The sequence below is a fragment of the Phacochoerus africanus genome, chromosome 13 (genome assembly GCF_016906955.1).
Source record: "Phacochoerus africanus isolate WHEZ1 chromosome 13, ROS_Pafr_v1, whole genome shotgun sequence".
Classification (NCBI taxonomy): domain Eukaryota; kingdom Metazoa; phylum Chordata; class Mammalia; order Artiodactyla; family Suidae; genus Phacochoerus; species Phacochoerus africanus.
In genome coordinates this window covers 7360842-7383503 of record NC_062556.1, presented here as the reverse complement: position 1 = coordinate 7383503, position 22662 = coordinate 7360842, and the positions used below count along the sequence as shown (strand labels likewise).

At 45.7% G+C, this 22662-nt stretch overlaps 1 non-coding gene across 1 annotated transcript; it reads left to right on the top strand.

Moving 5' to 3' along the window:
* Positions 1-21681: 21681 nt before the first annotated feature.
* On the top strand, positions 21682-21755 carry TRNAN-GUU (transfer RNA asparagine (anticodon GUU)). The gene has a single exon. It is a non-coding gene; the product is annotated as a tRNA-Asn (tRNA).
* Positions 21756-22662: the final 907 nt, after the last annotated feature.

Sequence of the window (22662 nt, the reverse complement as noted above, 5' to 3'; positions counted from 1 at the left end):
GCAATTCTAGCTGTGGGTCTCCCATGGGGTTTCAGTCAAGATGTCACCAGGGGCTAAAGTCATCTGAAAGCTTGTCCTGGGGCTGGAAGACCCACGGCCAAGATGGCTTGCTCATGCAGACAGGAAGTTGGTGCTGGCTGTGGGCAGGAGACCTTAGTTCCTCCCCAAGTGGGTCTCTCCCTAGGCTGCTGTGGATGTCTACCAGGTCTATCCCATGACAGGATGGCTGGCTGCCTCCAGAGAAGGCCATCCAAAAGCCAGTAAAGGAAATGGCAGCATCTTCTAGTCTTAGAAGCCACACACCGCCACTTCCAGTACGTTCCACTGGTCACACAGAACAACCTTCACACCGTGTTGGGGGGGAGCTATGGAAGAGCAGGAATACCCAGAGGTGAGGATCCCTGGGCACCATCTGGGGTGCTGGCTGCCATCACTTTCCATCCTGACCCTCACCCTCTCATCCTGTGCGCCCTGCATGGGAGCCACTCAAACCGATCCTCCTCCCGCTCCCAACTGCCCAAATCTTCCCATCCTGCTGGAGCTCACTCTTCCACGAAGGTGTCCCACGTCCCATAAGCTTTCAGAAACTCTGGGTTTGCTTAGCACTTTTATTTCTGCTACTTATTACACTCTGTCTTATCTTAAAGTTGGGTGCAAATGTACCTCCCTCCAAAAGACTGAAAACTCCTAAAAGAGAGAAGCCAGGACTTTAATGTTCACACAGACTTTGGCAAAGTCCTTGGAGAAGATGGTCTATAAAAAATGTATTAAATTGAATGGAAGGTTTCTTCCTGTTGGGGTTACTGACTGGGACGAGACTGGGATGTTCCATTTAACATCACACTACGTGCCTGCTATGTGCTAGCTGTCAGGGATAGACATGGTTCTTGCGTCCACAGAGTTTTCAGCCTAGCAAAACACTGGTAAATTCTCACAAATGACCAGACAAGTGACACTACATTTAAAAATCTCTGTTCTGTCAACTCAGTACATGACAATATCCTTGAAAGTACTGTAAAATAAGGTTTTATAGAGGTTTTATGAGCCAGGAAGTTCCCATCGTAGCTCAGCGGTTAATGAATCTGATTAGCATCCATAAGGACGCAGGTTCGATCACTGGCCTTGCTCAGTGGGTTAAGGATCCGGCACTGCCGTGAGCTGTGGTGTAGGTCATAGATGCAGCTCGGATCCTGCACTGCTATTCTACCCCTAGCCTGGGAACCTCCATATGCTGCAAGTGCAGCCCTAAAAAAAAAAAAAAAAAAAAAAAAGGGCCAGCCTTTCTACTTTCTTCTCAGCTTTGTTGTGATGGTTCCTATTCATTCATTCACTCCTTCACTCACTCATCTTCCATGTACTCCACAAACATTGAGGAGATCACTGTGGGGACTGAGAGATAAACAAGATAGTTTCTCCCTCGGAGCCCTGAGTAATCCAGGGACAAAAGAGCACACAAATGACTGTAAGGCAGTTGGTAGCAAGGCAGATGCAGATTCCAACAGAGATTCAGGGGACAGTCCTCAGCCCGCGGGTGAGGGGCTGGGCCCTGACTTCTGCTACAGAAGCCACTGAGAACCTAGGAACCACCGCACACTCCATCAGATATTAAAAACAAACAAACAAACAAACAAATAAAAACCTGTGTCTTTTTGGCTCAGCAAGATCTGGACACCATCCCCTAATCCTCAGAACAAAACATCCTTGCCAAACTGTCCCTCTTTCTATGCAGGGAAATGGGAGCCGAGAAAGGAAAAAGCAACAGGGATGAACTGAAGTTCTCTAGGTAAAAAACTGCCTTGGCAATGCGCCTTCCCTCAGGAAGGGAAACGGGCCAGTCCCCACATCAGAACACCCAGGGCTGGCCGATCCCTCTAGATGGCAGTGGCCAGCCTGGTGAATACAGGCATACTGGTGATTCAACAGGAGCAACGCCAAGGCCTCTAGAACCTGCTGATCTTCCAAGAAGGGAAAAATGAAAACATGCTCAGATCTTAATTCCCAGGGAATCAGGACTATTCTTATCATTCCCATATTTTTCGGATCCATGAATAAGAACACCTGGATAGTCCCACTGTTTTGCACGCGTGTCTAGCCATTAGGTAGAATATTTTCCTTCCGTGCCATACTGGAACCTCGTACATGTGATTTGCTAAAGCAAATCTCATAAATGCTCATTTATTTTTAACAATGCATTTTAATGTATGTGAAATGCAGTGTACGCATAAAAAGGATTTATGAGATAGCTGCACAGTTTAAAGTTTAATAAAATGAACACCATGCACCCACTACTCCACTCCAGAAATATATGTCAGATTATTAGTAATCATGAGAGTTAATATTTCTGAGCACTTACTATGTAAGCACCTTACATATATTAGCAGCTGAATCCTCATCAGTGAGGTGGAGTGGAGTAGGGGCAGGAGGCTGTGTACAGAGGAAACACTCATTTCAGGCTCTGCGGCCGACCGAGAGGGATTTGCGGAGGGTAGACACCTCGGTGACACTTTCTCCCTTTGCTTTCATGGTCCCTCCATTGACGTGTCCAACTGCTTAGTGATTATGTCCTGTTTCCCATAAAAAGGTAAGATTAATGTTTACTAGTTTGAAAACCCCATGAAAATTATTGCCAAAGCTCTCTGATTACTTCACCCTTCTGCCACAGCAGTTCCAACACCTTCCTCTTTGCAAATGATGAGAGCATCATGTTTCCTTCCCCAAGACAAGAGAACAAGAGGATTTCCACAGTCACAGGGTGAATGGAAGAGAAACTGACTTTTGGCAACGTGGCCCGCTCCCCTCTGGATATTGGCTCACAGAACACAACACACTGCAGGTCAATAAACCCCTTCCCATACAGCGCAGCTATGCCAGATTTAAGCAAGGCGTTCCAGACGCTTCTCCACATTTCTTCCTTAAGATGTTCCCTTCCAATAACTAAGTATAAAGATTTATTTCAGGAAACCTGGTTCTCTCCATTCCCCTCCTTGCACTAATCACCTTCATGGAAAAGGTCCAACACTTCAGTTCCTGGAATAGTCAACAGCATCCTCAGAATTAACGCCCAGGCCACCCTGCAGCCTGGCAAAGGTTATGAGAGCAGAGATTCCTAACATGCAGGGTCAGAAAGCTTGCCGATGAGCCCGTAAGGTCTCCATGACAATGATTTGGAGGGAGATGTGCAATGTCTTGGGAACCTTGGGACCAGCAGGAAGCCTTCGCACAGGAAAATGATGTCCAATCAGGAGGTGGGGCCCAGCCGGTGTCAGGGCTCAGCTGCATCCTCCTGTGACGGGCTCTCTGGACAAACAGAAGCCACTGACTGTCCACAGAGAGGAGAAGCCCAGCAGAAGAGGGAAGCTCTTCTCTGAAATGGGGCTGGAGAATAAGAATGGCGGGCCTGGCAGGCAGGGGTGGGAGAGAGGGGAGTAGACTGGGCGGGTACCGTGGGGGGAGGAGACTGGGGGTAGAATTGGGGGAGGAGAATGGGGGTGGAGCCTGGGGAATAGAGTGGAGTGGAGACTGGGGGATGGGGTCGGGGGCAGACTGGAGGGTGGGGTGGGGGAGGAGATGGGGGTGGGGTGAGGGAGGAGACAGGATGGGGTGGGGGTTGGAGACTGGGGGCTGGGGGTAAGAGGATGAGAATGTGGACCTGAGGCTTCTCACCAGCATCCAGGGGGTCGCAGAGAACTGTGTGTCTCAGCCCCCAGGGCCACCTTGAGGAGAACTCAACACACTGCACATCAGATGGGGGAGGAGAGAGCAGCTACCTGGGGTGCTAAGGGTGGTCTCCACTTTATGTGTTTCCCTGAGAAGGAGAGTTCATGGACTCTTTACTTTCAAGAAAACTTCCCTAGGACCTATCTTGACAAACGAAGCTCAGTGACTTTATAAGATGTCAAAGGAAATGTTCAGGTTTCTAGATGGGGTTCAAGCCAAGGGAAGAGTAAGTGGTGGCAGCTGGCACCCCAGGCACCTCTGGCCCAGAGGCTACAGCAACATTTTCCCAGGAAGCCAGCCCAGAGCCCTATCACAGAGTCCAGAGCCAAGTGCCAGTTCATTCCTACCCCAAACTCCTGAGAAACCAGATTCGGACTATGGTTGCCAAACCCAGCACATTTAAAGGCTGTGAAGGCAGAAACACAGGGCAGGGAAAGATGTAATGATAAGAAACCTCATTACCCACATACATGGCTGGGTAACTAGACCCATACACCCATGTACATCGTGGTTATTTTGCATCAAATTGCAAACTTCATCCCTAAGAGCCAAGAATGATGTTAGAGCCAGAAGGATCATGGGAGTTTTTAAATTCTACAATTAACTTTTCCAAGAAATAAAAATGATTTCATGGAGTTCCCATCATGGCACAGCAGAAACGAATCTGACTAGGAATCATAAGTTTGCGGGTTTGATCCCTGGCCTCGCTCAGTGCGTTAAGGATCCTGCGTTGCTGTGAGCTGCACTGTAGGTCGCAGACACAGCTCAGATCCTGTGTTGCTGTGGTGTGGCGTAGGCTGACAGCTGTAGCTCCGATTGGACCCCTAGCCTAGGAACCTCCACATGCTGCAGGTGCGGCCCTTAAAAGTAAAAAAAAAAAAAAAGACATAAAAATGGTTTCAATTGGTATATTTATTTTCATCTTAGCAGGACAGCAATGCAAAGGCCATGAACTCTTTTTGCCAAATGTACGAAATCAGAGTGTTGGTGGAAATTAAGCAAAAGGTCTTTTTCAATAAGCCAGTGTTAGAACAAAAGGTAAAAGACAGGAAGGTCTGAGGCTGAGGTTTTGTGGGTCCACAGCAGGCAGGCACTTGGGGCAGGGTTGAGTCTGGAGCCCCGGCTGCCCTGTGGGCAGTCTCCACTTCCTTCCCCTTCCTCTGCTCACACTGGCACTGCCCACCCTCTCTTCCACTTCCACTTTCTCTCCTCCCACTCACTCTCCACTCTACCAGTTATATTTGTCTTTCCTGTCACACTCTTTCTTAGAATAACCTTCCATTGCCGGCAATCAAATTCCTCTTCTTTCCACCCTTCAGAACTCTGAGAGAGCTGACCCCCAACCTTCCTGCACTGCCAGCCGGTTTCAAATTTCAAAGCATTGAATATTTGTGCAATGTACCGATATGAACAGGACTGGGACCTCCTGACCTCGGAAAATAACCAATCCAGTGAGTAAGCAGACAGAGGTCCCCGTAACTGAAATCCAGGCTGAGCTGGCTAAGGTTCCAGGTGCACCTATAACGGTACTATGAAGTCATTACAAAGATGGAGCTAAAAAAACCGGTGAGCATGCGCAGTGGGGAGCCGCAAACCCAAACCCGGAGGGTGTTCTTGTGCAGAAAGGCAGGAGCACCTTTCCTTATCTCCGAGGTCTCCTGTGAGGATGCTACATAGAAAGTCTGGAGAACAGACTTGCGGGTCTTTACAGAGTTTCAGTACCTACTGGCGTAACCGCGGGGCCCCCAGCTCCGCACACAACAGCTGTTGCCCAAGCACCGGTTCACAACCGGCTTTACATCCTCTGGGATTTTTGTCTGGAGGCGCAGCCTCCACCGCAGATGCCCCACCTGCAGCTCTGAGGCAGATAACCAGAAGGAGGGCAGGGATCTCAAAAACCTTCCCTTCTCTGACCTGGAATCAAGACTCAAACTGCACGCAGGACCCTCCTGTGCTTACGGGCCCCCCAGGCCCGTCTGCGTGGGGTTTCCAAGCAGCAGGTGGGGCAGGACTGGCTCACCTTGGAAGGGGAGGTGAGAGAAAGCAGATGATTCTTTCCAGGACCCGCCCTTGCACAAACCACTTCTGCCTTCCCGGCCTCAGTTTCCTGATGTGTAAGATGAGTAAGCTGGTCCTTGCCAGCTCCCACCAGAGGCCGAGGCCGGTTTCCATTTCCTTCTGCTCTCTTTCAGTGCCTCCTTCTCTTGCAGAAGGTGGGTTTTTTCCCAGTTTCTGGAGCCACTTCTCCCCATCTGCTCATCCACCTCTCCTTCCCTTCCTGGGGGCCTGCTCATATTCATTTGTTCTGTTCCCCCTCTTTTCCTCATTCTGTCTCAAAACCTGGGCTTTTCTCCTCCTGCCCTGGCTTTACAGCCAGACAGGTTACTGTTACTGCTGTCACTTTGGGGCCAGCTCTTCTGAGGTTTCCCTCCTTCCTCCCTCGGGCTCCAGTGGGCACACACACACACACAGATGAGACAGAAGTGAGCTTTTCAAACTGTCTGCTCAGCACTTGCAGGAGAGCCCTCAGTGGCGGCAAAAAAGAGCCATTAACCCCAGTCTGACTTGCAAAAGGAAATTTAGCGTCTCTGAAAGGCCAGCAGACCCAGGCTGAGGAAAATGCCTCCTTAAAAAAAAAATGGTTGAGACCTCAGGGAAGAGTTAACCACCATGCTTGTTGCGAGACAAAAGCCGGGGTCGCTCCAGGTGGCACCTAGAACAGGGCTTGACACTAGTACACACTCATGGCTGAGGAATGAGAGAATGCTTCAGTCTGCTACAAAGGACTTTTCCTCCTTTTAGAACCGTTGTCAGAGAAATGAGCTTTTTTAGGACACACTCCATATGGAAAGACAGAAAAACAATGCCATGCATGTAAAGTACACTTCTCTTTGGATCTTTCTGCTGAAGCTTCCTTCCTGCTTTCCTTCTCCTGGACTAGCTCCAAAAAGATGCTGAATGGGCACACCCGTGGGAATGGCTTGTAAAGGAGAGGAGGTGGCCTACGGTGACCACTTCCCCCTTCAGTCCCACTGTCCTCTCCTCCACGACCTCCCCTTCCTCAGTCTCCCTGGGAACCAGCCTGAGAAGCCAGGCCAGTCACAACTCCCATCCCCTCTCCCCAAAGACACACCCTGCCGTGCAAGGGGGATTTTAAATGAATGCAATAAATTTATCTATTCTTATCACCTGTGTTAGTCTTGACCTCTCCCTGCGTGAAACCCCTCTGGCATCTGTGTCCTGTTGCACTCATACGGCATTTAATAAACACTTTTATTACTTTAATCCTTTTCATGAACATGCCCAGTCTCCCCAACCAAACTGCAAGTTGCTCAAGAAAAGGGACCTCATCCATTCGCCTCTCTCCTCCCGGTACCTATCGATACATCTAATTCATAACCAGCAGATTCTTTATTTTCTATTTTGGTTTATTACACAAATAAAACATGCTCACGGTAGGATTACATGTTTATTGGCAGAGTAAATCACCAAGGAATAAAATGCAAAGCCTCTAAAGCAATTAAAGAAACGCAAATGTTTAAAAAGAGAAGATATTCTTATATGTGTATTATATTAAGGTAAATCAATAAAGATGATGAAATGCTATGTATAATGATTATAGGAAAAGAACGTGCTTAGACAGCATTGGAGGGGTGCTGTTATCTGGTTCCAGACACTTGGGACAGCTCACAGGAAGTACAAAGATGCTTGTGGCCTTTAATCAGGGATATGAGTGTTGAACTCGGTGTGGAGGTGTCCTGACGCGGCTCCTCTGTTCTATATTCCGGAAAAACTGTTGTCATCTCAGACCTTCTGCTGCCCTCTAACCTCCCTCTCTCCTGTCACCTCCTTGTGTTATGCATTTCCTTCTGCTTCTGAGTCTGGGCGCAACTGCTTTGCCAAGAGCCGGTCCTCATTCTGCTCCAAAGTAGCTTTCTCACTGAGCTGGACTTTGACCATTGGTCCTCTCAGTGTCCTTTCCAATGTCAGATAAGTCCTGATCTCGTTTATATTCCCCTAGCAGAGTCTTCACCGAGCCCTTCAACGTGAAACTACCCTTGCCCTTCAATCACCTGTGTCCAAGGCAAGGGGGCGTCCTTTCCTCGCTGGGAGTGCGCATGTGCAGCAAAACCCGGGCATGGACTCAGAAGCTGCCCGTGGAGGGCCCTCACGCCAAGGCAGCAGCCAGGGTGTGCACTACACCCTCCTTCCTGCTGGGGTGATACCGGAGGGGTGGGGGGGAGTGGGGGGGGGCAGTGCCCCCAACAGCAGGAAGGGTGTGGCCTTGCGAGGCAAGACTTGAGCTCAGTTTTTAAAATTAAAACTGATATTTGCAGTATACTTTTCCGATAATGAAATTGTACATATTTGTTACAGTAAAATTGGAAAGCAGATATAAGCAATAAATAAACAAACTGACAAACCCCTATCATCACCCTACCCCACCCCCAGTACCTCTGTTATCACCTCAGCATAGAGCCTTCCAGGTTTTCTTCTATGTAAATACATGGGAGGTGTCTCATCCAATTCTACTAATCTGCATACTTAAAAATGGTTAAAGTGGCCAGATGTTTTTGCTTTTTAGGGCCACACTGCAGCATACAGAGGTTCCCAAGCTAGGGGTCAAATCAGAGCTGCAGCTGCCAGCCTACACTACAGCCACAGCAACGCCAGATCCAAGCCATGTTTGCAACCTACACCACAGCTTGTGGCAATGCCAGATCCTTAACCAACTGAGTGAGGCCAGGGATCGAACCCATATCCTCATGGATACTAGCCGGGTTTTTAACCCTCTGAGCTATAATGGGAACTCCTAACCATAATTTAACAAATAAGAAAGAGACATACAGTGTTTTCCCACAAAGGCACCATGGAAGGCAGCTGTTGTGAGCCTGAAAGGGTTCCTCCCCCGAGGACAGCTTGCAGTGGAGAAACGCAAGCAGAAAGAGTCAGGAGCTGTGCTGCTGACTGACATAGGACTGAGCAGAGTGGCAGGAGGTCAACTGGACAGGAATCCCTATTCGAAGGGACAGACACACACAGACCCCCCAGCAGAGAGGTCATTTCAGAACCTCCCTCGGGGACAGGGCCTGGCCATTTCTGCCCCATGTGGTGTTCCACTGATGGGCCCTCTTTGGTCCAGGGCCCCCCACTGGGTTAGTCAAATCTCCATCAGGTCTCCCTGTCCAGTCGTGCATCCTCCATCATCTTTTACAGCCTCTGCCTCACAATAAACCTCTTGTACTTAGAACTTCAGCTCAGTGTCTGCTCCCCAGAGGCCCCAAACTGTAGCAGGGATGGAGAGTTGCAGAATCTAGATCTTAGAGTGTTGTCATTGTGTAGGCTTTTAACTACCACATGCAGTGTAACCAGAATTACTGCATGTCCCACCCAAACAATCTGGAAATTGTTAATCACATGGTTTTATTCATTTCTGTTCTTAGTGGACCAATGACTAGCATTCTGTGCAAAGCAGTAACCACTTCTTCTCATCAACAAGGGCAAAGCTCTAGGTATAAGGGGGCTGCTTGACACGGCGAGTAATGAACAGGTGGCACTCTGCATTCAGTGGGAAATGTCTAAGTAACTTCTGTTAAGGTAGTGTCCTGGCAGTTGGGTTTTTTTTAAACCATATTGTAAATCATAAATCTAACTCATTGTGGAGTCGGTGGAATAAATAGGGACTTCAGGTTCTGGTCTGCTGGCCTGGAGTCTCCAGCTTTCTGCGAGCTGCACTGGAGGCTAGATTCAGGATGCAGAGGGATACATGCTAGCTCCCTGCCTCCTTCACTAGTTCCCTGGACTGGAAACAATATCTCTACTCCTGGTGCTTTTTGACAGTAATTGTCATTGTCAATAACCAACTAAACTTACTGGTTTTAGCTTCTTTTTTTTCTGAGAGCCTTTATTTCTCTTTTTTTTTCTTTTTTCTTTTTTTTTTTTGCTTTTTAGGGCTGCACCTGCAGCATATAGAAGTTCCAAGGCTAGGGGTCGAATCGGAATTGAGCTGCAGCCACAGCCACAGCAACATGGGATCCTCACCCGCTGACCAAGGCCAGGGATCAAACTCATGTCCTCATGGATACCAGTCAGGTTCATTTCTGCTGCGCCACAACAGGAACTCCTGAGAGACCTTATTTCTATCTTGATTTTTTTCTTTTTTTGGCCATGCCCACATGCAAAAGTTCCCTGGCCGGGATCAATCCCGTGCTACAGCAGTGACAATCCTGGATCGTTAACCCGTTGAGCCACCAAGGAACCCCTATATCTTGATTTTATACCTACCAACTTTCCTTTGAGGTGGGCCCAAGTGGATATTGTTATCTACTCTCTTTTTCTTTTCGCAAAATCTATTAGTGCAGAAAAAAAATCTAACAAAAAATGAAAGGTCCTTGTCACCTTTCAGGCAATCCCATTCTCCAAAGAGAGCTATTAAATGTTTTAATGTGTCTCTTCAAGATCTTGCACACATACACAAATATGTGCATATATACATATATAATACTACACATAGAAATTTTTCCTAAATCTTCCTGAAATACAACTGAATCAATGGATTAATTTTAAGAAAATTTACATCTTAGAGTATTTGAAATCTTCTCATCCATATACAAACTCTCAACTTGTGTGATCTAGTCAAATAAGAAATTCCCATGAGGAGTTCCCATCGTGGCACAGTGGAAACAAATCTGACTAGGAACCATGGGGTTGAAAGTTCAATCCCTGGCCTCACTCAGTGGGTTGAGGATCTGGTGTTGCCATGAACTGTGGTGCGGGTCGTGGACGCAGCTCAGATCCTGCATTGCTGTGGCTGTGGTATAGGCAGGCACCTGTAGCTCTGACTCAACCCCTAGCCTGGGAACTTCCATATGCTGCGGGTGTGGCCCTAAAAAGCAAAAAAAAAAAAAAAAGAAAGAAAGAAAGAAAAAAAGAAATTCCCATGAGAGACATTATTTCTACAACAACCATGTCTTTGGTGGTTTTGATAAGGAGTACTCACCTGTCTTTTTACATACTGTTATGAAATGTTTCAAACACAAAGATCAGTTAAAATAAAATAATAAGCTACAAAATGGGAGAAGATATTTGCAAATCATATATCTGATAAAGGGTTAACATCCAGAATTTATAAGAAACTCATACAAAAAAAACAAAAACAAAAACCAAGTAACACAATTAAAAAGTGGGCAAAGGACTTGAATAGACAATTCTCCAAAGAAGAGGTACAAGTGGCAAAAAGGATACAAAGAGATGCTCAACATCATTAATCAAAAAAAAACAATGAGAGAGAGTTCCCGTTGTGGTTCAGCAGTTAACGAATCCGACTAGGAACCATGAGGTTGTGGGTTCGATCCCTGGCCTCGATCAGTGGGTTAAGGATCCAGCATTGCCGTGAGCTGTGGTGTAGATTGCAGACACGGCTTGGATCCCGTGTTGCTGTGGCTCTGGCATAGGCCGTTGGCTACAGCTCTGATTAGACTCCTAGCCTGGGAACCTCCATATGCCTCAGGAGCAGTCCTAGAAAAGGCAAAAAGACAAAAAAAAAAAAAAAACAAAAAGCAAAAAACAATGAGCTACCACCTCACACACATTAGGATGGTCATTATCAAAAGAATGAAAGATGACAAGCGTTTACAGGGATGCAGAGAAACTGGAACCCTTGCACACTGTTGATGGGAATGTAAAATGGTACAACCATTATGGAAAGCAGTAGGGAGCGTCCTCAAAAAATGAAAACTAGAACTACCACATGACCTGTCAGTCCCATTTGGGGTCTGAATCCAAAAGAATTCAAAGCAGGATCTCAAAGAGATATCTGCACACCTGTGCTCACTGAACTGTCATTCGCCATAGCCAAGAGGTTGGAAGCAACCCAAATATCCACTGACACATGAATGGCTAAAGAAAATGTGGTCTCTACAGATATATACACACACATGCATGCATATATACATATTACAGACATATAATGCAGCTAGAAAAAAAAGAAGGAAACTCTGACATATGCTACAGCATGGATGAATCTTGAGGACATTATGCTCAGTGAAAGAAGCCAGTCACAAAAGGACAAATACTGTTGTGATTCCATTCCTAAGAAGAGATGGAAGCAGTCAAATTCGTGTAAACAAAGTAGAGTGGTGGTTGCCAGGTGGGAGGATGAGGGAATGAAGAGTTGTTGTTTAATGGGTATATGGTTTCTGTTTTGCCAGAAGAAAAAGTTTTGGAGCTCTTCACACAGCAATGCAAATGTACTTAACACTACCAAACTGTACACTTAAAATGGTTAAGATGGTAAATTTTTTTATGTGTTTTTTTTTCCACAACTAAAAAAAAAGTAACAAAAATCTGTGTACCCACCCTGAAACACTATCAAATCCTAATATTTTACTTTATCTCCTTCAGATATTTTTCCAGGAGCAAAAGGTGGCAGACAATGGGGGAGCCTCCTGTCTCCATGACCCTGCTCTCCTGTTTCCCTCTTCAGAGGTATCCTCTTTCCTGAATTTGGTTTTTCACCCTTCATATGCATATGTGTTTGATATTATGACCATTTGTATCTGTATCCATAAATAATATAGAGCATTGTTTTGTCTATTTACTACCTTTTTTTTTGTCTTTTTGTCTTTTTTGTTGTTGTTGTTGTTGTTGCTATTTCTTGGGCCGCTCCGGCGGCATATGAAGGTTCCCAGGCTAGGGGTTGAATCGGAGCTGCAGCCACCGGCCTACGCCAGAGCCACAGCAACTCGGGATCCGAGCCACGTCTGCGACCTACACCACAGCTCACGGCAACGCCGGATCGTTAACCCACTGAGCAAGGGCAGGGACCGAACCCACAACCTCATGGTTCCTAGTCGGATTCGTTAACCACTGCGCCACGACGGGAACTCCTATTTACTACTTTTATATAAATGATACCACTGTACCTATCTTTTGTGCAACATGAAATTTTTAAAATTTATACACATTGACAATTAAAGGTCCAATTAATTCATTATTAAAACTGCTATATAGTATTGCAACATATAAATATACCATGTGTATTTATCTACCATCCTTTTGATGAGTAGTTGAGTCATTTAAAATGTTTGATTATTATGACAACTCAACAACAATAACAAACAACCTGATTAAAAAATAGGCAGAGGATCTGAACAGACGTTTTTCCAAAGAAGACGTACACATGAAAATATGTTTAACATCACTAATTATAGAAATGCAATGAGATATCACCTCACACCTGTTAGAGTGACTGTTATTGAAAAGACAAGGACTATTAATTGCTGGAGAGGATGTGGAGAAAAGAGAATTCTTGTGCGCTGTTGGTGGGGATGTAAACTGGTGCAGCCACTACGGAAAACAGTACAGAGATTCCTCGAAAAATTAAGAATAGAACTACCATATGACCTAGATATTCCGAGTATTTGTTCAAAGAACACCAAAATATTAATTTGAAAAGATATATGCATCCCTGTGTTTACTGCTGCATTATTCACAATAGCCAAGATATGGAAACAACCTAAGTGTCCACAGATGAATGGATAAAGAACTGTGCTATAAATACGCGCATGTGTGTGTGTGTGTGTGTGTGTGTGTGTGTGTATACATACAGTGGAATACTACCTAGCCAAAAAAAATTGAAATCCTGCCATTTGTGACAATACGGATGGACCTTGATGGTATAATAGTAAGTGAAATAAGTCAGATAGAGAAATACAATTTCTCTTAGGTGGATTCCACTCATATGCAGAATCTTAAAAAATGAACAAATAAAATAAAATAATAACAAATTCATAGACACAAAGAACAGATTAGGGGTTACCAGACGGGAAGGGGTGGGGGTGGGCAAAATGGGTGAGGAGACCAAATATATGGTGATGGATGGTATCAAAACTTGCAGCGATCACTCTGAAGTGTACAGAGATATTCAACTATAATACTGTCAACCTGAAACTTACATAATATAAGTGTCTGAATACAAGTAAATGTTTCACTATTATGGACAATACTGGATCAAATCACCTTGCATCTATCTTCATCTATGTATCTCTAGAGTGAAACTTGTGCACGGGAGGGGCTGAGTCCCTCCAATGCCACCAGGATACTGACAAATTGTTCTCTGGGGCACGTGCCCCAGTTTTCAACCAAGGCAGATGAAAGGGCCAAGTGCTCCAACCACACCGACTGAGTTTGTCAGGTGTCCTCAATTCTGCCTATCTCCTGGGTATGAAATAACACTGCGTGATGATTCTATGTTTCCCAGATTATTAAAAGAATTGTGTGCCTTCTCATGAGTTTACTGACAACATGGAATTCCTCTCCGCTGACATTTTGCCTGTTTCTCTGTTTTGTTGTTTGTCTTCCACTAACTGGTAGGCATTCTTTATGAATTCTGGATACTAAGGCTTTACTGGTTGCAAATTCTTCTCAGTCTATGGTCTGTCTTTTAAATGCATATCTTGCTTATTTGTTTAACAAAAGCTTTATTACATTTAAAATATAATCAAACACATTAACCCTTGATTTTGTTGTGTTTATGAAGTCTTTTTTTTTGTCTTTTTGCCTTTTCTTGGGCCGCTCCTGTGGCATATGGGAGGTTCCCAGGCTAGGGGTCTAACAGGAGCTGTAGCCACAGGCCTACGCCAGAGCCACAGCAACTTGGGATCCGAGCCGAGCCGCGTCTGCGACCTACACCACAGCTCACGGCAACGCCAGATCATTAACCCACTGAGCAAGGCCAGGGATTGAACCCGCAACTTCATGGTTCCTAGTCAGATTCATTAACCACTGCGCCACAATGGGAACTCCCTGAAGTCTTTTCTTAACCTGAGGACATTGTTCTGTCTTCCTTAGGGCACAGAGTAATGACTCAGTAAATATCTGCTGAATAAATGAATTGTGTCTAGTTTGTTGGTCTCCTGGAAATTGGACAAATCCAATTTTTATTTCGTATAAGCCCCTTGCTTATGTAAGCAATTTTTTATTGCAAAATTGGACTTAAATGTAAAAGGGCTTGCTACCATTTATCCTAATGAAGCCAAAGTGAAGCCTGCCTTTCCTAACACCAGTGAGAATAACTAATGGGTCTTTTTCACAAAAGATAGTTGAGAAACAGGATATTTTAAACTATAGCAATGTTCAGATTAGAAAGCAAAAAGAAAAGCTTGTTAGCAAAGGATACAGCAATAGAACAGGGTACCCAGAACAGCCCACATAGGCAAAAATTTTACTGAGCATCTATTATATAAGAGAGTTATAGAACGTCTTTCTTTAAATGCAATCATCAGGTGTCAAGGTACAATAAAATTCTTAATACCAGAGTCACCGCCATCTAGAGCACTGAGTCAATAATTCCAACTTATCAACATCATCCCACTGCTTTTCCCTTCATAAAACCTTAATCTATCATCTCCTTTCCATTCTCCACTGTTCCTACCCCAACAAGGCCTCCTTGCTTCGCACCCGGTTTATGGAAATAGCCATCTAGCTAGTCTTCCCACTTCCAGCTTCTTTCCCATTCTGCACTCACCAGATTAACTTTCCCATAACCTTGCTGTTATCAAGTCTCTCTTCCTATCAAAATTTTAAGTACATTCCTGCTGCACATTATATAACATACTAACTTTACATTGTTCCTTTGATGAGTATTTAAGTCATCTAAGTTTTTCCACTATTATGAATAATACTGATAAGAGCAATAATGTGAATTTTCTAGCCTGGTATTTAAGGGCCTCTATACCCTGGCAGCAATTTGCTTTCTTTCTGTCTCACCACACTCGAAGTATATCCTTTGCTTTGGCTGGGCTTCTCTGCTCTCACAGAGGTTCACACTTCTGTTCCTTCTCCTCACCATCCCAGGGGATCAGCCCAACACCCATCTCCGAGGGCTTCTTACTGACCGTTTGCTGATTATTCTTGCCTCAGATTCCTAAATATTTGCCACCTGGGCCACAAAGTCAGCACTTACTACCTTGAAACTTCTTATAGCTCCTGCTTCCCAAAGTAGATTAAAGGAATCTGCAGGCAGGATTGATGTCTCAGAGGGTCTTAGGAGGAAGGGGGAGCCCTGAAGCATCTAACCCAGTTTCTCCTGAGACTCAGTAAATATCTACTGACTTCCATTTAGCCCAAAATGTGTTAAATATTTCACATTAAATTTACAAATGTTAAAAAAGTCTTAATATTTCTCCTGTAGGTTGGGTTATCCTTCCCAAATGAAAATAACTCATTGTAAAGTAATAATAATAATAATTCATTGTGAGAAAAAAATTAGTTCAAAAAAATTTTTAAGAATATAAGAGTCACCTAAAGTTTCAGGTACCAATTCTTAAATGAAAGCATATTCATTCCTGAAGAGTCACACACAAGAGTCCACGTGTCCCTCAGACACCCTTTCTCAGGTGAGAGAAAGAGCTGGAGAAGAGAGACCAGATACGCTGAACTTGGCAAAGCCCCATGTGTGCAGACACCAGACTGTCCGAGCTTCCACCTCACACACCAACACTCCTTCTGCCCCCAGACGGAGATGCTGCCGAGAACAACCACCTACCGCCCTCTATCTGCAATTTAGGGAAACTGTTTCTGCCACCTTTCATCGCTGGCCCCTGAAAAGCACTGCTTGCTGAGAATGCTTGCGAAAACAGTGAAAAGGGGAAAGTAAGAAAAAAAAAAATCACCACTCAGAGGTAACCATAACCACTAATCATGCATGCACACAGCCACACACAACAATTCGGGCTCCACAATGTGAGAGGCGGTGTGGGTCAAGGTTACAAGCATGGCCACAGGGGCCTGACTCTGGGTCTGGAAGCTGGCTCTATACTTAGTAGTTCCAGAACCTGAACAAATGCTCTCTGCTCCCATTCCTCAGCCTACAAAATCAGAATAAGAGTAATAATACCTGCCTTACAGGGTTGTTATGGGCTTAAATGAGATCTCAGATATATATAAAGTGTGTCTGATAGCATGAGATGCATAGCACAAATATGCAGCTATGAGTTATGATGACAACACAGTTCTCCATCTGACCTTTTAACTTAATATTTTATCGTAACTGTTGTCAAATATTCTCTGAAAATATTATTTTTAGAATTATAGGGTTCTGCATCCCACCTTTTCTTTAACATTCTATCATGACCATACATTTTAAAATACTCCTTGAAAACATTATTCCCAGGCTAGGAATCCAATCGGAGCTACAGCTGCTGGTCTACGCCACAGCCACAGCAACCCTGGATCCTTAACCCACTGAGCGAGGCCAGGGATTGAACCTGAAATCCCATGGTTCCTAGTTAGATTCATTTCCGCTGTGCCATGACGGGAACTCTGCTGGTCACTTTCTTAAGATAAGTTTCCAACACAGAATTTCTAGAATGGGAGGGCAGAGTTCCCTGGTGGCACAGTGGGTTAAGTATCTGGCATTGTCACTGTCGCAGCTTGGATTATTGCTATGGCGTGGGTTGGATCCCTTGCCCTGGAACTTCTGCATGCCGCAGGCAAGGCAAAGAAAAAAGAATGGGAGGGTACAAACATCATTCAACATTCATATTCCCAAACTGCTCTCTAGAAATAAAAGACCAAGTTTATTCTCATCGGTCCTGTGTGACAGTGGCCTCTATCTATGCCCCTGGTAGAATTTTAGCATTATCTTTTTTTCCTTTGTCATTTGAGAAAAGGAAAATTCTTATTTCATTTAATTTTGATTTTGATTACTAGTGAGGTTAAACTTTTATGACTGTATTGCTCATGTGTATTTCCTCTTTGGGGAATATTCTGTTCATGTCCCCATTTTTGTTTGTTTTTGTTTGTTTGTTTTTAGTTGAGTTGCAAAGAGGTATTTTCCATATTGTTGATAAATGCTCTTTATATATTAGGGATTTAATTTTTCTGTCACATTTTTCCCAGTTTACTTTATGGCTAATGGTTTTCATTTACTCATCAAGTAGGCATAGAGTTATTGAGTATCTGCTACGTGCTGGACACTGTGGTAGGTGCTGGGAATTCAGCCAGGAGTAAAGCTGACTTAAATCTCTGCCCTTGGAGGGCTTCCATTTAGTGGGGACCTCTAGCTGAGAGCGTAATTTCTTCTTCTTCTTTTTTTTTTTTCTTTTTAGGCCCACATCCATGACACATGGAAGTTCCCAGGCTAGGGGTAGAATTGGAGCTGAAGCCACAGGCCTACACCACAGCCACAGCAATGCAGGATCCAAGCCCCCTCTATGACCTACATACAGCTCATGGCAATGCTGGATCTCTAATCCACTGAGCAAGGCCAGCGATCGAACCCACGTCTTCATGGATACTAGTCAGTTTCCTTGCCATTGAGCCACAACAGGAACTCCTCTTTTTTTTTGGCCAGGGATCAATCCCATACCACAGCAGTGACAATGCCAGATCCTTAACTCTGAGCCACCAACCAAAAGTGTAATTTCAACGGACACAATCAGCTAGTTCCCAGAATGCCTGTTTTAGAGTTCGATAAGTACCTATGGTTACTTAAACACACTTGGCCATTAGTGCCGAATTCCTTTCAGAAAGCCATGGTGCCCACATGAACATGGAGGGAGAGAGACCCCAGAACTCAGCCTAATGGAGAAAATCTGATAATATTTTCAAACAAGCATGACTGAAAGGACACCCTTAGACTTTCAGCTGGGACTCGAGGCATCAAGGGCACCCTCTGTGGTTATCTCCATTTTTTCCCTTCCATACAAAAGTCTCTAAAATTTTACAACCACTTGCACATCCCACAGTGGGGGGCTGGAGAAATAAGGGTGTGTGGTGATGAGAAGAGGGAAGTCTGGGGTCTTAGCTTGGGCTACTATACCAAAGCACCATAACCTGGGTGACTCATAAGCAAGAGAAATTTAATTCTCACAGTTCTGGAGCCTGTAGTCCAAGGTCAGGGTGCCAGCAGGGTCAGGTTGCAGTGAGAACGTCTTCCGTGTTGCAGCCTCCTGATGTCATGTCAAACCCTAAGATGGTGGGAAAAGACGACACTAGCTCTCCAGCCTCTTCTTAAATGGGTACTAATCCCATTCATGACGTCCCTACCCAGATACCTCCCAAAGGCCCCACCTCCAAACACCATCACACAGGCCAATAGTTTTCCACATGTGAATTTGGGGGGCGGGGGGGGGGACAGAAATCTTTAATTCATAACAGGCCCCATAAGCAGAGGGGATTGTACCAGGAATGACTTGATGGAATAATGGATGTGACAGCCAACTTCACAAGAGATTCTTTCCCCATAATGGAGGTACAGGGGAGCCATGGGACCTGTCATAGGAGCCAAACTGCTGCCTCTTCAGCAACCTGTGTGTATACCTGATTCAAGGACCAAATGAGTGGCAGCCCTCCAAAGCCTCACCACTTGGACACAACTCCAGAGAAGAGAACAGAGGGAATCCTGAACTGACAGAGATTGTGCTTTGGGCAGCAGAGAAACAGGAATCAAAGTAGAAATTGAATGGAGTTATAGAAAAATAAAGTTCTATTTCCTATACATCTGAAAGATCTCACTGTGCTTTTAAGAGAGATCATTGTTTAAACACTTAAATTAAAATTTCCCATAGTCCTTAAGAAGAAGCTGAAAATGCAAATGGAAAATTCCATTAAATTAGCATAAGTTTCAGCTAACTTTTAAAGGTGCATTTTGGAAAACCCTGTCTATTCCAATAATTCCAAAATGGAAGTTATCGATTCCTTCTTCACCCTTTGGCCACTCATAAGCATCACACACATAATTAACTACAGAACCAGATTAAACGTAATGACTCCAAAAGTTGCCCAGCACAGAGAAGCAAGAACCTCCAAGCAACAGGATCTCTAGATAGGCCTACTGAGAAGATTCCCCCTTCATCTCCTCTCCCTGTACAGCACAGACTCAACTCTGCAGCCCCCTCTGAGCCCTTTCCCTCTGCCCTTTATCAGAGGCTGGTTTTCTCCTAATAGAAGCAGAGCAGGCTCTTGCTAGCAGGAAGCAAGTAGAATGGGTCAGAGAGCCTAGATTCAAAAGAAGGATCAGAAAATATGCTCAACATCACTAATTACCAGGGAAATGCAAATCAAAACCACAATGAGGTAACACTTCATACCCATCAGGATGGCTATTACAGAAAGAGAAAGAAAGAGGGAGAGAAGAAGGGAGGGAGGGAAGGAGGAAGGAAGGAAGGAAGGTGGGAAGGAAGGGAGGGGAGGGAAGAGGGATGAAGAAAAAGGGAAAGAAAATAGCAAGTGTTGGCAAGGACATGGAGAAATAGAAACCTTTGTGCACTGATGGTGGGAAGGTGAAATGGTGCATGTGTTGCGGAAAATGGTATGACAATTAAAAGCAGAATTATCATATGATTATGAGCTGTATTTCTGGGTATATTATACCCAAGAGAATTGAGAGTAAGGTCTTGAAGAGATATTTACACCCCCATCTGACTGCAGCATATTCACAATCACCAAGATGTGGAAGCAACTCAAGTGTCCATCGACTAATGAAAGAGTAAAGAAAATGTGGCTTATGAACACAATGGAATACGCTTCAGCCTTTAAAAGGAACGAAACTCTGACACAACGTGGGCAAACTACAATGAACTACAATTGTGGACCAATTTTGAAGACATGCTAAAGGAAGCAAGATAAGACAAATACTGTACAATTGCACTTACATGAGGTCTCTAGAGTCGTCAAATTCAGAGGCAGTATGTGGAATGGTAGGTGCCAGGTTGGGGGATAGTGTGTGGAAATGAGGAGTCAGGGTTTAATGGGTAGAGTTTCTGTTCTGAAAGATAAAAAAGCTTTAGAGATGGACGGTGGTGATGGATGCACAGCAATGTGAATGGACTTAAGGATAGTGAACCGTGAGCTTGGGGAAAAGAAAAGAAAAAAAAAAAAGTTAAAAGCGGAGAGAAAAGAACAAGGAGGGGAGGGAGAGGAAGGGCTGAGGGAGGCGAGGAGGAGGAGGAGGAGGAGGGTCCCTCACAGGTAAACCGAAGGGAGCATGGAACACACAGCACTGAGTTCAGGGCGTGGAGAGCCAGAGGGAACTCCCATCCTGGGAGCTGAGGAGACCAGGGCAGCTGATCCCAAAGGAGCGCCAGCGAACGGTTAAAGCCCGGGAGTGCTTTCCGCACGGTGCCAAGGGTGTGTGTGGCACAAAGGCCTCAGCTCACAAGGAGGGGAAGCGGGGAGCTTTCAGTAGCCGTGTCTAACTTCGAGGCTTATCTTAACGGCCACTCCTTCCCTAAAGCCCTGTCTGCCGTCGCCTAGACCACGCGTTCTCCACGCACGCCCTGGCCCCAAAGGGGGCAAGAACCGGCTGAGGTAAAAAAACACAAACAAGCACACCTTACTCTTTCTATTCGCCAAGCACAGACGTGTGCACGGCAAATTCACAGATGCACGGCATATCTGTGGTGCTAACACTTTACGGTGGGCGGTGGTGATGAGGCGAGAAAACGTCCAGTAGAGGGGCAGTAACAGCCACACAAAGGTTCAGAAACGGTGCCCTGAGGTTTGAGGTAACGGGTGTGGCTCCCCTCCTCCAGACGCACGCAGCCCCGCGCTCCTCTCTCAGGCTCGGCCGTGGGTGGTCCGCGCGCCCTCACGGCGTCCAGCGTCCGCGGGCGGGCGCCCAGCCGGCCGTCGCGGTCAGGGTGGCTGCGCGCCTCCGCGCGAGGGAACGGCGCCCGCACGCACGGGGTGAGGGGGCGGGGGCGCGCCCGAGCCCCCTGAGCGGCGGGGCGGGGCCGGCCCCACGTCGGGGGCGGAGCCGAGGCTCGCTCCGCCCACGGGACGCTCGTGGTCCCCGCGGAGCCCAGCGGCTCCTCCCGAACGTCCGGCCGCAGCCGGGCTCCTCCCGCCGCCTCTTCCGCGCGCTCCTCCGAGGTGCCCGCGCGGCGACGCCCCGGGCGGCGAAAGAGCTGACGCGGCGGTGAAAATCTGTAGACACCGCAGCCCGGTTTGAGTAGCTGGGTCTCTGTGGCGCAATCGGTTAGCGCGTTCGGCTGTTAACCGAAAGGTTGGTGGTTCGAGCCCACCCAGGGACGACAGCGTGTGTTTTCCTCCCGAATTCATTTTAAAATTGCACCCTTGAGATTTTTAATTAAAATAGGAGTACGACACTGCCGTGTTTCTAGGACAGAGGAAGACAACGTCCTCCTAATACTATTTGATGCCTAACGCAGTGGATCAAAGAATGACACTGCTTCTGGACTGGCAGCCCATTCTTTGCTAATTCTGGTCCTACCGAATATGGGGGAAATGTGCACACATGCTTCAGGAGACCAGCACAGCATCGTTCGCCCACAGCAGAACTTGCAATGGCAAAAACAAACAGGCAACACTCAATTGCCATTGACAGGTGAATAAACAAATACCACTGGTTTCTCTCAGAAAATCCGACACCACCAAAAAACAAATATAGTTATTCAGCATTGCCTGATCTGCAGCCAAAAGGATTTGAGGAGCCCAGCAGATGCAAACATGCAAGAGGAGTCATCTCATGGTATGGGGAGGCACGACCATCCTAAGAAACTTTGCTAATTAAGCTGTGTTACAGCTTTTGGACCAAGGACTTGAATCTAGGTAAGCACGTTAATGTTTATTTAGCTGGCTGGCAGAATTCTTCCTGAAATTAAACTCAAGCAGAAATTGTTTGTATAGGTTCCTGTTAAAAGGTCTCAAATGACGTATTTTCAACTCATCTCACAGAAGACATAAATATTTTTCAAGCAGATGATTCACATAAGACTTTCTACAAAGGTAGAAAACCACATGCTAACATGAGGATATCATTTGTTTCTGCCAAGAGTGAGGTCTTGTGATAGGTGCTTTGTCTCCGGGATATGCTTAGCATGGATAGAACTTTGAGACCTAGAAGGAGAATTAGTTACCTTAACCCTAACATTGTCTCACCAGGGTGTCTCTTAGAGAGTGCCTTGGCAAACCTGGCTG